Here is a 20,952-nt window from a genome sequence, read left to right on the forward strand (position 1 = left end):
ATGTGATTATAGATGATGTGGCACTTTCAAGTAAAGAAGAATCATTGTTATGCTCTTTTGATTAATGGAATACTTGTAATATCAATTATTTTTGTGAATTTAACCCATTTATTTGTTATTGCACTGGACCCCCCTTTGGCACAGTAGCCTTGTGCTACAAAAAAGATGAGGAAGCATCATATCAAGATCAAAACTAGAAGAGGAGGAGAATCCTGAAGATGTTGATGCTAATATTAGCACTTTTCTTATGTAACGCCCTGCCAAGGGATCCAAAAGAATTAACCTAAAGTTTTACTAAATTTTCCAAACAATTTTTTTTAAAAAAACACGAAAGATAAGCCATTCATATCAAACACATAGTAGCGGAAGTAATAACATACAATCAACTATAAGCATACATAATAGGTTACATTCCTTAAGGATCCCAAGATGTTGAGTCACATTTAATCTAATTAATACTAAGTCTAACCACTATCACATCCACATGAAATAATAATTTAAGAAGTCCAATGTCCATAATATACATTCGTTTTCAAATGCCTATTTAGAATGCTCAATCATCCACTATACATGTCATAGGGTATGAAAGGCAAAAAAGAATAAACATATGTAGAAATAAAGATACATCATCCTCATCGAATCTATGATACAAGTGCAATAAAGTAAATGAAACTATTAACATGCATGATACATCCATCCATCAATAATGATATAAAAACCATCGTAAAAGATATCCATCCAACATAAAACACAACTAATCAAAGTGTGTGGTTCCTCCCAATCATAAATAGCATCATTAGACCATCGTGGGTCCTAGCCATCCCTCCATGTATAACAACCCAAGTTACCGAAGTGATCAGTGGTATTATCATAGTAGGAATGTCACTCCTAAAACATACTATATTATATGCAGAAAGAAATCTATCATGCTACAACATATGCATAAGAAATCTAAATCTAATCATGCAAAGTAAAACATGAGATAAGTAAACAACATCATCTATCATTTTCTAATCATCAATATAAGGATACATGCCATCATCATAAACTAAGAACAAAATGAAGATAGATGCCAATAAAGAATGCATCAGCCATGGTGTCTCAGACGGATCTCAAATGGTAAGAGTGAAAAAGCACTACCACCCGACTGCGTGGGACCTAAATGGCCCACTCCCACCGCACTGAGGAGATAATCTCAAGTCCCAAATAGGCTATCAAATCACATAGCACAAATACTCTCTAAGTTTAGGAAATCCTAAAAGTTTACTAACTCAAAGGTTCCAATCACAAACCGACATATATACCTAGAGGCACACAAAACATGTAGAAAACCTACTATGTAAGCGAGAAAGTGTCATTGCACGAATCATGCTAGAGTTACCCTGGTAGTCTCTCAATAGACCCCAAACCACTAGTGATCCCTATGCGACCACTAGTATCCTCTCATATTGACGAGGCATACTATGGAATGCAAGGTCGCAACCAAGTGTTCTCTCTACTCCCATTCTAGTCTATACTAGCACGCAAGGCATGGGTGAGAACATACAATTATCTTATTAGGTTCATTTTAATCCCCATTTAGTGTAAATGTTTTCACTTATTAAAAAAACTTACAATGAGTTACCCTGGTAGCCAATTAGGGCCCCAACCCCCATTGCAAGCCACTTCCCAACACTACAAGTAGATAACCTACCCTAGGCTCAATAAAAGCACAAATCCATAATCACATAAAATCACCCCATTCCTAAACAAGCGACTGGAAAAATACCAAAAGATAAACCACAATAAGAACATCAAATCTCCATGAGCAACTGAAAAGCATCCATTGATAATCATGACCACAACAGTTCTCTATTGGCAATGGAAGGTATTAATGATAATCACAATATCCATCTATCCTCATCGAGCAATCGTATAGTATTCCAAAATAAATCTCAATATCCATATCAATGATAAATCACAACATTCATCGGTTCTCAACAAGCAACTGTAAGGAATCTCAAAATAAATCATACTGATCGAAGATGCCAAAATGGTCGAGTCAAAACATGTCATAACATTACAACATCAAGAAATAAATCAACACTTCACTCCCATCATGGCAACTGGAAAGTAGTCCAAGGATAATTGACCGATGACTCAAAAATGGTTAAGTCACCTCAGCTTCACACATGAAGACTAGAAAGCAATAACAATTAGTAAATACAAACATCTCATAGAGCATGCCATCACATTACCATGGTTGGGATTTAAAAGAATCGAGAGAAAATAACATCAAAATGCCATCACATTCGCATAACTCCCAAGCCTCTGGTAGACATCCTAACTGGTCAACACTCTAGGACCACCCAAACCCCAAACATGGATAGCATAAAGAACAAGATACAAACACATATTTTAGTTTTCTTTTGCAATCAGATGGTTAAGCCAAATATTAGGTTTCAATTTTTCCTTTTCAAGTACATTTCAAGTGTATAAGATTCTTCATTTAATCTACAACTCAACCCATTTATTTTTTTGAATAAAACATAGAATTATCCCTCCATTATTTTAAAACAATTCTCTAAAATAATCATAAGATAATTATTTTCTTATTTAAATCATTGAACTAGTTCCCATTGAATTTTAGATAAAATCATTCACATTATTCAAAACATTAGAATAATACTTATCAACTTTCAAATAATTAGTTTACAATTTCCTTTAAACACTTCAAGGATAATCATTTATTTAAAATAATTCTCATTGATTTTAAGTAAAATCAATTTCATTAATAATTCAATTATTTAATTCCACTTATTAATATCTCTTTTCTTTTAATTTTCCCTCATTTAAAAATCCATTTACTTAAATTGACTAATAATTAATTACACTTCTACTATTAACTGGTGCAGGAGCACCAGGGCCAAGGACAAAAGACCTAGAGGAACTAGGGTCACTAAATAGATCCTAGGGGGATCAAAGGATGAACATGACCTTGAAGGGTCATTTGATTGTAATAAGTCCACAATGGTCACTTAAAAATGTTTTGTTTATGTTTTAAATGTTTTGATTGATCACTTTGTAAAAGGATCAACGATGTAGCCTTAATGGCATTTTGGGAGTTAGTGTACCTAGGGTTCACTTTGAGATTCTAAGGTAGGAGTTATTTAAAGACCTTCAAAGGTCCAATTTATTTTAATATGGAAAGTAGAGCCATTATATGGTGTCAAATTCCCTTGAAGTGCCTAAAAATGTAAATTGCCAAAAAATGGCAAAATGAAGCCTAGAAGGCTCGTAGAGGGTTTATGGGATTTAAGAGTGGTTTGAGGATTTAAAGTTGGGATAAAACTCTTTAAAATACTTTGGAATATTAATAAAATGTATAATGATGTAAGGCTATCAAAGTTGACAATCATGTTGTCAACTACACAACAAAACATTCAACTAAATGTAAACAATCATAATTGACTGTAACTAGTTTGAGGAAGTTGCAACGGGTTTGAAATGTATTATTAGCATTGATGAGCATGAGTTTTAGGAGGGGAGGAATGATAGGGAGTTTTTAGGGTGTCTGTGGTCGAAATGATGCAATGTAACAAAGTTCATACAATACCAAATTAAATTCTCTGCAAAGTCCTAGCTTGCTGCCATAAGGGAATAGTCTGCTTTTTGTATTGAAAAGACTTCTCATTTGGATAAAATCTTGAGTATAAATATCTTAGATCTATTTTGGTTTAGTTTTTAATTCATTCCATGCTTTGATAGATTATTTTTTTGAAGTTGAAGCACAAATAACTCCTAGTTATGGAAAATGGAGGAATGACTGTCATTGAATAAAATAGTCCCAGTATGGAGGCCGTATTTCCCTAATGAATTGTTGGATTGGGACAAATTTGAAATATGTTGGAGAGGGCCAAGTTGTGCCAAATTTTATTGGAGCGATCGAATAAATTTGGTCAAGGTAACAAGTTAAGAATGTTTGAGTTCGGGTCTATTTAAGGGACAACAATAGGGCAATTTGTGATGAATTTCCTTCATAAATAAAACTAGGGTTTCCTAATGTTTTCTTTGCAACCAAATAAAAATTAACATACATATCTAGATTCCAATTTCAAGATTGAAGATTCGTTCATGGAGTATATTGAGACACATATAATAGACATGATGAAGACAAAAAGAGAAAGAGTGCAAATAGAACATGAGAAAATCACGAGTGCACCTGGATACTAATGCTAATTTTCTATGCCTCAGAAGTCCATAGAAAAATCCCTTCCTTCTCCAACATTCACCATTCCTCTAAGAATCAAACCAACCGAAACCCCCAAGTGACTAGAAGTTCTTGTAGAAGCATACGAGCTTCTCAAATGCATGTAAGCTTGTCCAAACACACTAGGAGAGCCTCTATATAAAGGCCTCTAAGATGCATCTAGAATGTGTCTAGAAAGAACTAGGAGATAAGCATGACAACTAAGCACGTAACTTCCACAATAAGAAGATAGACATTATGAGGTCTCTAGAATGTTGTAGACAACATGTGCTCAAATAATATGCTAACTCCTAAGTGTAGACAACACGTGCATAATTAGAGTGCAAACTCCTGTGTTGTCAACATGACAACTTACAAGAGTTCACATACGCCTATGTGAATAAATATTAAAATAATACAATTTAATTTATTACATTTCTTTATTTAATATTCATTTGACTCCTTTTTAAATTAATTTATTAATTTTAAATCCCATGCACTCACTTTATTGAATCCACTTGTTTTATCTTAATATATTTTAATCACATGCACGTATCATGTGATCTAGAATCTTTTAATAATTTTAATATCTTTTCCACTTTTAAATTTATTTTTGAAACTTAATTGATAAAATAAAAATGAGCTCTAAATATATTATTATTAAATTAATAACTATTATCACGTTCTAAATTTAAACTTATAACTTTTATCTTCAAATTTAATTATTTAGTTTAATTAATTTCCCAATTAATAAAATAAAATAAATATCATATTAATTTTCCATTAAATTAAACCATTAATTAAATCTTTTAATTAGGCTTAATTAATAGAAAATACACTAAAGACTCATAAAGTAAAAAACAAAAACCCATCATAGCAAAACACATACAAAATCAAACCAAAAGGGTTAATATCACGAATTACATCATCCGACGTATTCAAAGGGTACTCAACTCAGATACTTGTCCTAATTTTCAATTAGGACAAGTGGCTTAAAGGGTTGGGATTTGGACTTGAGAATTTTATCTCCCCTCTAATACCATTGAGATAATGCGATAGGGTACACTCATCCTGGCAATTTAGGGAAGTCAATACCCGGTGCCTGAAACTTGCATAAAATACACACATGTACAAGCACAATATATACTAAGCTAAACAGACAATGGTAGGAAGTGGTGCATCATTTAGATCTCGACTAGTAGGTAACTACGACTCCCTTCCTTAACCACATCAAAAATGCCATACAGAAAGAAAACAAACATGCACACCATACACATGCAAGTATGGGGTAAGTATCCATAAGAAAACACATATGATAATAAATCATCTAAGTAATCATCATCAATAACCAAAAACATTGTAATAATCATCATACATAAAACTGTCCTAAAAGAGTTTGACAATGATAGCAAAATGCAAACTAGGGTAGGCACTACATCTTAAATAATCAAATAAAAATCAAAAAAGAAATTCTTGATTTATAAACCTTGTTTGATAATGCAAGAACATTTTCTTAATGAATTTGTTCATGAATTATTGATGAATGTTGTGTATTAATGAATTTTAGGTCATGTTAATGAATGTTGTGATTATAATATTTGACATGTTAATGAATTAATGTAGAGTGTTTGGTATTAATGAAATTTATGTCATGTTAATGTATTTTATGTGATTATAATGATTGATTATTATAGTTCATAAATGGATGAATAATGGAATGTGTAATTAGATTTTAATGGGGAATTTAGAGTGATTAGGTGGGGGGGGGGGGGGGGGGGGGGGGGGGTGGTGGGAGAAAATAAGCTTCCACCTTCACATGGTTTTTCTTGTTAAGTTCAAAATATTAAAGTATTCTTGAAACCAAGTGAAGCTCAAACTAAACCAATCGACATCTGCCCTTTTAGTTTTGACTAGATAATTTGAAAGGTTAGATTAGAAAAAGTCTTGATCTTTGCATCATATTTTGTCATAAAAAATATATAATGAATTGATGCCCCTTTTAAGAAAATAGTCACATCATATCCCATCATCATCATTTTAAGATCAAGAAAATTCAAGTTTATTTATTAGAATTACCTTTCCTAAATAGAAGATAGAGGTAGTTAGAAAAGTCCATCCTTTGTGTTTATCTTAGATTACTTCTACATTATCTTTTGAATTAGTTGAAAGATGGATCAAGAATTGCATACCTTTGGTTCTAAAATAATCACATATCAAAATCCAAATGTTAATCAACAGAACCTTTCATCAATCCATTCCTTCCTTGGGGAAAATAACCATAAATCAATCCCTATGAACACATAGATCCATTTGCCTATCAAAAATTCTTATAGGGCATCAGAATGAATTCCTAGACAAAAAAGTCTCTAAGACATAAATGAGAAGAATTACAATATCATAGAATAAGATGCTTCTTCTTTTTTAGTGTTAGAAAATGTGGTTTAATAAGACCCCTCAAAGTAACTAGTGATCTTTTTGAGAAAATGAGTTAAGCTTCCTCCTAGGTCTTATGTTTCTATAATCTAGCTTGGGAAAATTGGACCTAACACAAATTCACATCCTCAAATTCATATTATATTTGTGAGGCCTCACCTCGAACCATCATACCTCAGCCAATACATTTATTTTGATACATTATGATTCAATATTTTTGAGACATTATTTGATGGACTAGATATTTACCAGTATTATTTATGTCATTTGATGATTACCTTAATATGCTTAATTATGATGATTTCTAATGTTTTATATTATGCATTCATTATGATGGTTTATTCAAATAAGTAATTCAAATTGATGAATATGTCAATATTTGAATTATGCAAATCAATTATATTTAAGTAATGTGTAGAAATGGGAAAAGTTAATTAAAATGAGATTTAGAATGGTTTGGTCGATTTGATTATGTAAATTTGTTTTATATATAAATGTGATTTTATTGAACTACTGACATTTTAATTATGTGTGTAGGAAAGTTACCATGGAATTAATCAAAGAAACAATAACCAACCCTATGTGTAGAATGTAAAACCAAGGTTGAATATAATAAAGAGATTTGAACCCCATTTTCAAGTGATTTATTTCCTAATTGTAATTTGAATGTATGCATTAGGTTATTTCATCATTTATTTTGTGACATATCAAATATTTATGTAAGGTGATTTTATAGTGTCACTTGGAAATTATCATGTGTATGTACAAAATTACATGTCAATTAGGGTTGGCAATGTAACCCTTAACCCAAGAATGACTTGATTACGAGCCTAATTAAATGCCCCTTGGTTAGAGATAACTTGTAAAGTCCCACCGATAAGGATTTTGAGTTCAAAAATTTCAAGTCACATTTTAGGGGCTAAAAAGTGGTCCTAGGAGCCAAATTTAGTAGAATCTAAGTGACTAAGTGGTTGGGGTATGGGTTGGGGACCTTTTTAACACTAATAGAAGCCCCAAATAGTTCTAGTGACCCTCTAAATATTTTATTTTCTATATGTTGCGAAAATGGAGTGACCTTATGACATTGCCCAAACCCACACTCTTGTCCAAGACTTGCATTAATCGTAGGGGACATGTTGATGGACAAAGGACTTAGGGTCAATTCATAAGTTATTTCTATTAGGAGGATGGGATTTGGAGGCCTTTTTAGAGGTCCTTGGAGAAGTTAGTGGGTGTTCACCCACTCTCTATCTTTAGATAAATTAGGTTTTTGAATTGGAGCAACAAAGGAATGTTGACATTATGATTATTTTGTCATTAGTGACAAAACTTACTCAATTCTATATGCTTAACAAGCATCAAATGGTTACCTTGTAAACTTAGCAGTTTACACTGAGCAGACAGTGGCTATCGAGAAAATTCAGACAATATGAAGTCTAGCAGTGTCTACCGAGCTTCTCAGTATCTACCATGCTTCACAATGTCTACCGAGAAAATAATTTGTGTCATGAAGATTCAGTGCAAATCGAGTGATGAAAGATTCAATGTTTACCGAGTGAAGCATGGTAAGCTCAGTGTACAGTATCTACCAAGTGACACTACATCTATCGAGTCACCAAGTGGTTACCGAGTTGAGAACTGCAGCGAGTGATTAGTATGGACCGAGCCTTCACTTCTACCAAGTACATGACAATGTTGAGTAATGCAGTGAATGCTGAGTATCAGAAGGTCACCGAGTCAGTTCAGTGAGCTTGAGTTATTTACTATTGGACCAACTTTGTAATGTATTTGTTTACTTGTATTTTGGCCGACCTTGTAATTTTGTAAGATTGAAAGGTATATATGTAAGATGTATTGTAAGATATCATGTGTGAATGTATGTATGATGCATGGAATGAGAAGGAATTGCAAAATAATGTGAAGTATATGTGAAAGATCATCAGCAACAGTTCAAGGTACATAGAAAGGTCAATTCAGATATTGAAAAGTTATATCCATCACATGAGGTGATCAGTGCATAAGGGATCTTATCGACAATCAGTTGCAAGCAGATCCACTGCTTCATCCTAACAGGTGAATCAGATTTTTCAAATCCTCTAACAAGGTAGACTTAACAGTCTTTGTACAAATCTCCTAATAGAGTGCATACTTCATTGTATGTTTGCAAATCCTCTAACAAGGTGGACCTAGTAGTCCTTTGTGCTCCTAATAGGGAAGATTACCAAAAGTGGTCAATGTAAGCCTTAACAGGCCAACTTTATACTGTAATATTGAAGTTTTGTGGGTATTATCCCCACCCCAGTTTTACTTTCTATTTGGAAGGTTTCTAGGTCACCAAAATATTTTGTTCTCTTGTGTAATGATTGTTTTATGTTTTAGAACTTATGTATGCAGTTGTATAGATGGATGCATGGTAAATTAATAAAATTTGTAAGGTTACTGATTCACCCCTCCCCTCTTAGTAACTTGTCATATCCTGAATATTTCCAACAATTGGTATCAGAGCTTTATGGTTCTCAGGATAAAAGTTTAGTAGCTTGAGCAAAGATCTAAAGGACAGATGGAGATATTCAAACTTGACAAGGTAATTGAAAATGAAAAGCTAGATCTAGAAATGGCCATGGCTCAACTCAAAGAAGCAAAGGAGCATCTTTCCCAATCCTTGAAAAGAAGGAAGGAACTTGCAAGGCAAATGAATGACCATCAGTATATTGAAGACCTTTTACCATCAAGTAGCTTAGATGAAGCTAATGAGGAAATTAAGGAACTCCTAGCAAAGAATTGCTCTCTACAAGAAGAAGTAAAAAAAATTAATAGAGAACAAGAAATCCAATCAATCAGGCTATGTGAAGTTTTGGAACAAAGAAACAAGGCAAATGAAGACTTGGAGGCAAGAAATAATCAATCCAATCAGCATGAAGACCTCATTGATAAAATCTTTGGAGCAAATGAAGAAATCAGGATTCTCAAAGCACAAAATGAAAGAATAAGAAGTGATCTAAATAGTGAAAGGGAAATTAATGAAAGAATATTGAGAGAACTAAGATGTGAAAAGAAAATTGTTGAAAAATTAAAGAGTGACCTAAATAGTGAAAAGAAAATCAATGAAAGAATGATGAAGTCACAAGACGACATGAATCAACTAATTCAGCAAAATGAGTAGAATCTTCATAAGCAAAAAGGTAAATAGGACTTGGCTACAATGAAGAGAAAGGTGAATCTTCCAACCAAGGTGCAAAAAGGAATCTAAAACACTCATGCAATTATTGTGAGAAAATTGGTAATACATCAAACAAATACTGGAGCAATGGAAAAGGAAAATTCAATGGAAAGTGCTATAACTGCAATTAGCATGATCACAAAGCCAATGAATGCAAGGAGAAACCAAAATTTGAAGGTAATTGTCACAAATGCAAAAAGCATGGTCACAAGGCATCTCAATGTAGATCTAAAACATTCAATCCAATTGAAAAACTTGTAAAGGCAATATTTGGATGGGACTACAATACTTGGTGCAGATGTCATTATTGTGGAGAATATGGACACATTGGAATAAATTGTGCAAGGCATCACCTAAGGAAGAAGGACACTACTATAAGGTTTTATACATGCACTAAACTCGGTCATATAGCTAAAAACTACATGAATATAGGTAGAATTGAAGATGAAAAGAAAGTAAGGGCTGACAACATAAGAAAACAAATGAAGCAACAATGGATTCCTAAATCCACTGAAGATGCAAGCTCAAATCATGGAAGTGAATTCACTCAAGAAGCGAGTGACTCCATCCCATCAAAATAAATTCCTAAGACTGTGTTAGAGCTGTACTCACCAAGGAAATCATAAGTAGTTCCAAGAAATGTAAGGAAAGAAAAATGATCCAATCAATATTGCAGATACACCAGGATCACGACAAAATTATCTTTCACCAAATGCATCAGACTCTACTGAGAAAAGTAGTTAATGATTTTATTGAGCGAGGTCAGGAGTAAAAGAGAATTTTGTTCATCTACCGAGTTGTTATTCATATCGAGTTAGGTTAGTGGATGATAGTCTGTCACACACTATGACAACATGGTACCTAGCATTAATGGTGAATTATTTATCAAAATGTGTGAAATTCAACTTCATTTTCATCGTATTCTTAGAGCTAAAAGATTTCCAACTGCATTCAAGTGATTTCAAAGTGATTTCGAGTGAATTTACAAATAAAGAAGTTTTTTTGAAGATTTCCATCACTTACCAAGCAACAATGGCTTTTGCAAGCACAAGCACTAGCAAAGCGAAACGTGGATCGGAAATGTTGGTCAGGGGTACAGAATGGAAAGCATTGAACTTCAAGTTGGCTCTCGCAGTTGCAGAGGCACTAGACCCTAATGGTGCACAATCGTAGATACCACCAAAGGTACTTTTAATCAATGATATCTGAACTCATTTCAAATGTTCTATTCAAGAAATAGGAACCCTATAAATGGATAGTGTGTTAGAAGAAATGTGTGTTGATGGCTCACTAAAACATGAACATAAACATTTGGAAACAAAAGGGTTGACCCATATCTCCCATATGCCAAGAAGCTTCCAAATAAAATGGATCAAGTACATCCTTTTCCATGTTCACAATGGTCAGCTATGGTTGGAATAGCTTGTATTAATCACTAAGAAGATGATTCACAAGATTACAGGCCTTCCCATACTCAACAAAGCCAAATCTACAAAAACCCTAGGTCAGGATGATCTTCAGAAAAAAACCTTAGCTGAGTGGGACAACAGAGGCTTAAAGGTTAGCATAGTTACCAACATAGAATTGATATTTGGAATTCATGTAATTGCTCACAAGATTTATAGTTCTTGTCACTTGAACAGTGTACCGTGTGAGGCTGTAGACCTGGCATTTAAGGTTGTGAAGAAGAATTTGGAGTATGACTTGTCTAACCTAATGTTAAGACAACTAAACAAAAACATGGACAATATCAAATCATCCAAGAATAACCCCTATAAATTTGGTTCCTTGTTGAGATGTTTATTCTTCTATGTACAAAAATTCTTTCCCTCCAAAGGTTCTATGGTATGGAGAAAGGATGTCCCCATTCTACATCAGATTAATGAGTTTATAGTAGAAATGGGTGTTAGTTTTGATAGTATAATGGACAACTATTTTGAAGACTTCAAGGACATGATGAACAACAGGTTCAGGATTCCTCCTAAACTTGTTGAGGATTACAAAGACGATGTTTGTTTTATGGTTGGCTGTGACAGTGTATATATTTAGGTAGTCAGGCCCCGAGTTGCATGCGTAAAACCTCTACCTTATGAGGTAAACATTGATGAAACCAGGGATATCATTGAAGCACTGGTGAATGAGCCAATAGACCCCAAGCAACCAATTTTTGGAATGTATGATGAGGTTAAAGCTAGAATAGAATTAGAAATCAAACTTCCCCAAGAAATCAACAAAGGTAAAAGAAAGTTTGCTAAGTTGAAAACTGCTACCGAGATTTTAATGATTACTGAGGGAAAAGGAGAGGATGAAGAAGAGAAGCAAGAACCAGAAGATAAAGAGGAAGAATAAAAAAAGGAGGTAGAGCCAGCCAAGAAGAAAGGTAGGGTCATCATCACAAAACCCCCAAAGGCCTACACAACTCTTTTCTCAAGGCGAGGAAAAGGTAAGAACAAAGACGAAGTAGTATTTAACAAGCCCCAAATTACCTTCCAAGAAAGGTTGAAATAGATGGAAGAAGGAGTTGGCATCACAAATTTCAAAGCTTTAAAATTTGAAACTAGAACTGATGTAGAGAAGATGTAGATTGAGGAATTGGTACTTACCAAGATGGGAAAATGGAAGTATTCCCCAGACCAAATTGCCCTTCAAATTTCCAAAGAGCTATTGGTAAGATTGCAACCAAAGTGGGAATCAACCATCCAAATAGCCAAGGACATATATGAGCAATCCTTGAAGAATCTTCTATCGAGTCTTACTGATGTAGAAATAAAGGCAGAAATGAAGAACAATGAAGGTAAAATGATGATCAGATTTCACACTTTTGATTTTAATCAAGGACATTGAGCATGTTGTCAGAGATGAAAAAAACATGTGGAAGAACATCTATCATCTGCTAGTAATGATCTAGTGGTAATCAAGGATGATGATGGCACTAGTAGTGATGAAGGAGATGACAGCACTCCAAGTGCTAGTGATGATTAGGAACTAAGGTATGATGATGAAGAAAAAGGGAAGAAGCTGAAGAGGAAGACAAGGAGGAAGAGGATGAAGAAGATACCTAGTGAAGATTGCAGCACAAGTCATTGCCTCCCTTCCTCACTCTCCACCTAAGACTGCAACATCATCAAGGTTGGAGATAGCTTCACTAGGATTGACCACATCAAGAACACCATCTACTCCTACTTCCCCAAAGCTCCGAGCATCTTCTATAGAAGTATCAATTACTTCATCTATCAAGTTGCAACCTTCTCCATTAGCACCCGAGCAATTAGTCACAACAACATCAACTATGTCTACCTCTTCTATTCAATGTACAACAAGTTCAATTTTGTCTACTCCAATTGTGAATATTCCTATTTGTATATCAATTTTGGGAAGCACACCAATTTTGGATTCAGTCGATACTTCTCTCAGCTTTCCTCCAATTGCACCAATTCAATTTTTTTCTGCTAGTCCATCTATGTCAACTATCGTTTCTATTTCTAAACCCAAGGAAGTAAGCACTGAAGTAAAACCCAAGAATCATCTAAAAATTCTACTTACTGGGAAGCCAATTGATGAAGACATAGATTTGGATACAAAAATCATTATTCCCAAGATAGATTTGGACATTGCCTCAGCCAGAGAAATGAGAATGGTTAGTCAGCTTCTAGAGTAGAAGGTGAGACAGAAGCAACTCATAGAAGAAAGAGACAGAGAATACACCATAATAGAGAATGCTAAAAACATAATTATTGAAGCTATTGGTGTTGATGTTGATTCATCTCAACACATTTTGTTGCAATTAGAAGAGGCTATAAATAAGTTCAATGAGGACACCTCTAGGCAAGAGAAACTCATTGAAAAGGTAGAAAAGAAATTTGACAATAAAGTGCTTGAGCACATTGTTCAACACATTGCAATAAAACAAGTTGAATAATCTTCAATTTTGAGCAATCTTGAGCAAGCCTTCACAAATGTAACATCAATCTTTGGAAAGCTCTATGATTTCATTGAGTTCTCCAAGGAAGTCAAAGAAAAATTAAATAAGTTAGATGTGCAAATGAAGGATAGCACTCAAAAGTTGCAGCTTGACCATAGTTCAAGCTCATCTCATCACATGAAGGTGAAATTTTTGTTCGAAATGTAGGAAGAGTTACTTAGAGAAGAAACCAAAATCTTGTCTACACTAATTGACATTCAAAATATGATTCTTCTAGTCATAGATCAACTACAAAAACACATTGCCTACTCAAAAACATTATTTCATGACAACAATTTTTCAATAGCAGATCATATGATTGAACTTTCTATAGAAGTTCAAGTAGCTCTCTCCACTTGCAAAATTTTGCAAGACAATTGGGATAAGACATTGTCTCTTATTCTCAAGGTACACTCAAATTTTCTCTCACATTTTGCTATCTCAATTTAAATTTATAGTATACATTCTTTGGCATTATTGTCAAAAAGGGGCAGATGAGATTGTTGGTAGGGCGAGATAATTTTTTTTACATTCGCAATATGAGATGAATAAGGAATAAGAGAGACACTATACAGATAAAAGATATGCATGCCATATGGGGGAGATATGTGAGATATATGAGACATGTAAGATATGTAAATAGCAGAGTAAATCAGAATGTCAGTTAACATAAGTTTTGGTTCATAAGTGTTTTTGTCACTAATGCCAAAGGGGGAGATTGTTGGCATTATGATTATTTTGTCATTAGTGACAAAAATTACTGAATTTTGTATGCTTATTGAGCATCAAATGGTTACCTTGTAAACTTAACGATTCAATAGTTTACACCGAGCAGATAGTGGCTACCAAGAAAATTCAGACAATGTGAAGTCCAATAGTTTCTACTGAGCTTCTTAGTATCTACCATGCTTCATAGTGTCTACCAAGTGGATAATTTGTGTCACGAAGATTCAGTGAAAACTAAGCAATGAAAGATTTAGTGTTTATTAAGTGAAGCAAGGTAAACTCAGTGTACAGTATCTATCGAGTGACACTACATTTACCAAGTCACCAAGTGGTTATCAAGTTCATAACTACAGCGACTGATTAGTATGGACCGAGCCTTCACTTCTACCAAGTGCATGATGATGCCGAGTAATGTAGTGGACACTGAGTATCAGAAGGTCACCAAGTCAGTTCAGTGAACCTGAGTTATTTACTATTGGGCCAACTCTATAATGTATTTGTTTACTTGTATTTTGGCCGACCTTGTAATTTTGTAAGATTGAAAGGTATATATGTAAGATATATTGTAAGGTATCATGTGTGAATGTATTTATGATGCATGGAATGAGAAGGAATTGAAAAATAATGTGAAGTATATGTGAAAGATCATCAAAAATAGTTCAAGGTACACATCAAGGTCAATTCAGAGACTAAAAAGTTATATCCATCACATGAGGTGATTAGTGCATAAGGGATCTTATCAGCAATTAGTTGCAAGTAGATCCACTGCTTCATCCTAATATGTGAATCAGATTTTTCAAATCCTCTAACAAGGTAGACTTAACAGTCTTTATACAAATCTCCTAACAGAGTGCATACTTCATTGTATGTTTGCAAATCCTCTAACAAGGTGGACCTAGCAGTCCTTTGTGCTCCTAACAGGGCAGATGACCAGAAGTGGTCAATGTAAGCCTTAATAGGCCAACTTTATACTACAGTATTGAAGTTTTATGGGTATCATCCCCACCCTAGTTTTACTTTCTCTTTGGAAGGTTTCTAGGTCACCAAAATATTTTGTTCTCTTGTGTAATGATTGTTTTATGTTTCAGAACTTATGCATGCAGTAGTATAGATGGATATATGGTAAATTAATAAAAGTTTTAAGGTTACTGATTCACCCTTCCCCTCTCAGTAACCTATCATATCCTAAATATTTCCAATAAGGAATAGAGATCTTCTCAAAATTAATTTCCCATAAGACTTTGTGCAAGTTCATGTGCTTCATTGCCATGTATGTTTTTTCATGCTTACAATAGATTAGTATGTGTTTCAAAGCTTTCTTTCATTTGTGCATTTCATGTATTATGGTATTGTGTTATGAGGGATGGGATTTTGGAATTGGCTTTAATCTTGATCTTGTTCTTTTCTTTGTATTTTCTTGATGAAATTATTAATGGAAGTGATGGCATTACTCACCCTTTTATAGGGAATAAGTGGCCATGTGTGGGTGAGGGGGTTAGTTGTGACTCCATGGAAGTGTATAATATCTTCTCATGGAGAAGAGGGAAAAAGGAAAGGTATATGAGCCTTTGATTTCCAATGCATTTTGATCTTGTTTGGTGGAGATAAGGAGAATATGAGTATGGAGGATGTATGTGAAATTTAGCCTTGAAGAGGCATGTTATTGTATGTGTTCATCGAAATCTCCTACATGGATGTTCCACCTTCACTCCCTGTCATGTGTTCATAGGTGTAACCCATTGTTAAAACCTTGGTTGGGTGTTTCATGTAGTTTTCATGTGATTATTGTTTGAATTTGAATGTAACCTAGTTTGATATTTTTCTCCTAGCTTGGTGGGTGGCCTCCTTGAGGCCTAGGTTGGGAGGTAAGCTCTCCATGGTATATCATTTGTATTAGAAGATTTATGATGTATTCAAAAGATCGATCAAGCTTGGAATTGATCCCATTGATGGCATTCTCAGGTCATATGATGTTGGAGACTTCTCCATTCGTCATACCCTTTCTTGTTGCATTATTACACTCATGTACATTAAAGGAAACATTATTAAATTTTATTGTGATATATGGAATGGATTGAAAGTTGTGATTTCATAATCAATAATAGAAATGGAAGTCTATTGTATGAGAAAATGTGCATGCCATTGTTTTAACATTCCATTAGTGATTTCATTGTAATCTTTGCCTTCAAATAGAATTAAAAGACATAGTTGCTAAATGTTGATTTACATCATATTTCATCTATTTTTAACTTGTTTCAATAATTGAGAATGAAATATTTGATTTTAGTATGTTCATGGAGTTTCATGATGAAATTAAGTTTAAATGTAAATAGGATTTCTAAGTTCATGATTATTTCAATACTCAATTTGATACATTCATACAAATTCATATTTTCATTCTAATTTGGTTGAATGGATTCATTGGATAAGCCATTAATTTTAAATTAATTCACATAATACAATTGCATGCCTAGTTTCATTTAAAAAAATCCATGCATGACCAAATTGAGAAGAATAGAAATCAATACATTTTTTAGTTGATAGTAATGAGAATGAAAATTAGGCATCCCATATTTTTTTGGGAGAGTATATTAACTCTCTAGAAGATGTATGGAGTTGCCAATTAAATCGCCATCCAAAAATTTACCACTGAGCATATTATTCTAAGATCCCTTGCTAATATATTATATTGTGGTGGGTATAAATGAGAAAGGAACAAAATATAAACTTATAATAAAAAACCCTTTTAGAAAAAAAAGCTCATCGTTGTATATATAAATGATAAAAGAAAATTTAATGGGCAAGTGTGAGGAGTGGGTCCCAAACCCCACTCATCCCTTTTCTTACCCAAAAGTAATATTGACCTATGAATTTCAAATGAAGCAAAAAAAGAAATAAATAGAAAACATTTCAAATTTGGCTTAACCCATGTCTATTAATTTCAATTTACCCCCACCTAATCTACCCACAACCCCCTTTTTACTCTTCAATCAATCCCATGTGTACCACAAATAGAGGAGCATTTCCTAAGTCAAGGAAGGATAGGACAGTCCTTGAAAAGTGCACTCCAACTTGTGAAGTGCCCACTTGGGGAATAAGGAGACTAGTGGGCAAGAGGATGTAGGGGGATGGAGACATAGGGGTTAGGGATAGAGTATGAGATAGGGATTAGAGGTTGGTTAGTGGTTGTAAATTAGTAATTAACAAGTTTAGTATGATTAGTATTAGGTAATTTGAACATGTTTTATATTTAGTGATTTAAAACAAATAAAGTTACTTGTCAATGGGCCCTTTTTCTACTGGTGAAGTTGAATGGCTCACAAAGAGCCCACCAGGGATCAAGTCTTATTGAGTACAAGGCCTAAAGACATCATAAGGGATGAGGTCAAGATTGTGTCCTAGGTGAATTTGGTAGTGTGGATGCTCCTTAGTCCTTGGCTCTTAGCCGAACAGGTTTTAGGCACATGTGGGCTTGTATCAGGTACTTAAAACTTGTTTGTGGATGAAGTTACTTAGTAGGTTTTGTTAGTATTTTATATTAGTTAGTTAGTGTGTAGGATTTTTATGATGATAATTATATATTAGTTATTAATTAGGACCCTAAGTATACATTTTTTTTATATGATTTAAATTTTGTTGATAACCTAGGAAATAGTAAATCAATGGTTAAATAAATGGATATTACTATATTAGTAATAAAGTTAGTTTGATAATAATTTAAGGACAAAATATAATTGTTTTGTTATGTTTTAGACATTAATATATTTTGGAAATGTATTTGTATTTCACTAATTATAATTTTTAATAGGAAGTATATCTTTGTGAGGGTTATTAGTCAAGGATAATGTTAGACTTTTGTTGATGGTTTTCGCTAGTGGTCTTGTACCTAAGGATTCATATGTTTAACTAGTATTTGTAGAGTTAGTTGTTATTAGATTTATATTGATTTTTTTTATGTTTTCATTAGTATTTAGTATCTTTTTAGTGTTAAATTTTATACCTTGATAGTATAGGTGGATTACAAGTAATTAGGAAATGTCTTTAAATCTTTTGTTTTATCGATATTTAGTAGTTACTATAATCATTTAGTAAGTTATGAAATGGGAATATGTTTAAATTATATAGTAATTGTTACATGTCTCTAGTACAATAGTGTTTCATTTTGATGTTAGAAAAATGTATGTAAATTATGTGCTCATGTACTCATGAACTTAAATATAAACCTAACTAGTACAATAATGTTTCATTTTGATGTTAGAAAAGTGTATGTAAATTATGTGGTCCTACACTCATGAACTTATATATCAACCTAACTAGATTGAACATGATATTAGGAATTGAAACCCTAATTACCTCTTTGGCTTAATGATGTACCTTTATTTCATGACCTAATAGTTAATGAATCAAACCTTGTCAACCCATGGTAAGCGTTCTTATAGCATGACAACATTATGGTTTTGAGCTAGTAAAGTATTTTTTCAATACTGACTCTACCTCATAATGAAATGTTAATCAAATTTCATTAGTATGCCTAAACCTATAAGTGAGGACAAAACTTGCTACGCATACCTTAACTACACTTGATTACTATTACCTTAATCGATGATTTAATTCTAAAAAAACCCTAGAACACTAGTAAAATAACCAAGAAACCTCAAGACTTAAACTCAACTTTACCATGCCATTATCTTTCTACATCACATTCGATGTTAGTATGTAATAAACTTAGTTATTATGATCTTTATAAAAAAAAATTGGTGTATTTTTGCCCTAATTTTTAGGCATGACATTCTGGTATCAAAGCATAGTTTCAATGTTAGGAACCTAAACCCATTATGTTTCAACTCATTTAAACTTAAACTATTGTATAGGATGCCTATTGTCACACAAGATGGCCAATGATACAAAGGTCGTGGAGCTACACATGTTGGGCTAGAATAGGGGGATGGACCATTTCCACCACCACCATGGAACCTAACCAAGATATTCTAGATGCCCTGATCTAGAACCTAATTGGGGTATACTAGTAGATATTACCACCTATAGTTCAGCCTAAGTAGTAAATTCTAGGAGAACTGATAGAGTGAATGGTAAAGAGAGGAGTAGGAGTCCTCCACCTAGACATGTTGAGGGACAAGATAATCACGAGGGTGAGTCAGTTTATCAGTTAGAGCCACCACTCAGTAGACCTCCTAGAGACATGGGAGATGAGATTAGGGAGTTGTTATGACTCCATCCACCCTTATTTTTGGGATCATAGATGGTTTAATATCAAAGGCCTAGTTATAGAGTTTATAGTGATGCTTTTGATTATGCTCTCATGAGAGTAATTTGAACACATGACTTGCACTGCATCTTCTACAAGAGAATGCCTATACTTGGTGGTAGAAGGAGGAGTCCATAGGTAGAGTGAGGATTAATATAATCACTTGGGAGTCTTTTGTTGCCCATTTCTAAGAGATATACCTCTTTGAGCATTTCAAGTAGAGACAAATAGAGGAGTTCCATGATCTCTAGCAAAGAGGTCTCATAGAGACCTAGTATGAGAGTGAGTTTCTCAAGCTCCTTCCATATGTTTATTACATGAAGGATGAAAAACTATGGGTCCATCATTTCATTAATGTACTTAATATATCTCTTTAGGGTATAGTATGCCTATCTTTTTCAACCACTTTCAGAGAGACAAATAAGACAATCCTAGTGGTTGAAGATTTTTTTTTACTACATAGGAGTCTTGAGATCGATCTCAGAACTAGAAATCTTCTAGCCTTTAGTCAAGACAACAAAGACCCCCTTGGAAATGGAATTAGTGTCATCTAGTAGGGTCCTTTAAGGGCTAACAATTTAGCAGTAGAGGCCACAAAAGGATTCTAGAGAAAAAGAATCATAGAGGTGTCAAGGCTCAAAGCCCAAGATTGGTAGTCTCAAGGTCCTAAAAAAGATTAAAGGACACATACCCCACAAGAACATCCATCTAGGACTCAAAAATCCTCTAGGGGTGAATACAATGGATCTAGTAGGATTGGAGGTCCACAATAGTCTTAGTCATAGATTTTACAATTTTAGATGTGTGGGCCATGCTACACTTGTGGTGGGATGACTCACATAGAGAGAGAGAGAGTGTGTCCTTAGGGACAATCAATTGGTGGTTAGAGAGGGGCTACTTTAGAGGCTACAGTTGGAGATATGGGTAGGTCCCATAGAGTGTTTGCAATAGTTGACAGCTACATGTTTGAGCATCAAGCTATAGTTATTGAGGCCACATGTACGATATGAGATAGTATGGTTACTATTTTACTTGATTCTAGAGCTACTGACTCCTTTATATTTCTACTTATAGTGGATCATTATAGGCTAATGGTAGTTAGAGAGGATATCCATTGG

The 20,952-nt window shown here is 33.8% G+C and overlaps 1 pseudogene; it reads left to right on the plus strand.

Annotated features, from left to right (window-relative positions):
• Positions 1-10,913: 10,913 nt before the first annotated feature.
• Positions 10,914-20,952, plus strand: part of LOC149543867 (putative GABA transporter 2) — a 72,364-nt pseudogene continuing 62,325 nt past the window's right edge.

This window comes from Cupressus sempervirens, chromosome 8 (genome assembly GCF_028749045.1).
Source record: "Cupressus sempervirens isolate cs-2001-9-10 chromosome 8, ASM2874904v1, whole genome shotgun sequence".
In the NCBI taxonomy this organism is placed as follows: Eukaryota; Viridiplantae; Streptophyta; class Pinopsida; order Cupressales; family Cupressaceae; genus Cupressus; species Cupressus sempervirens.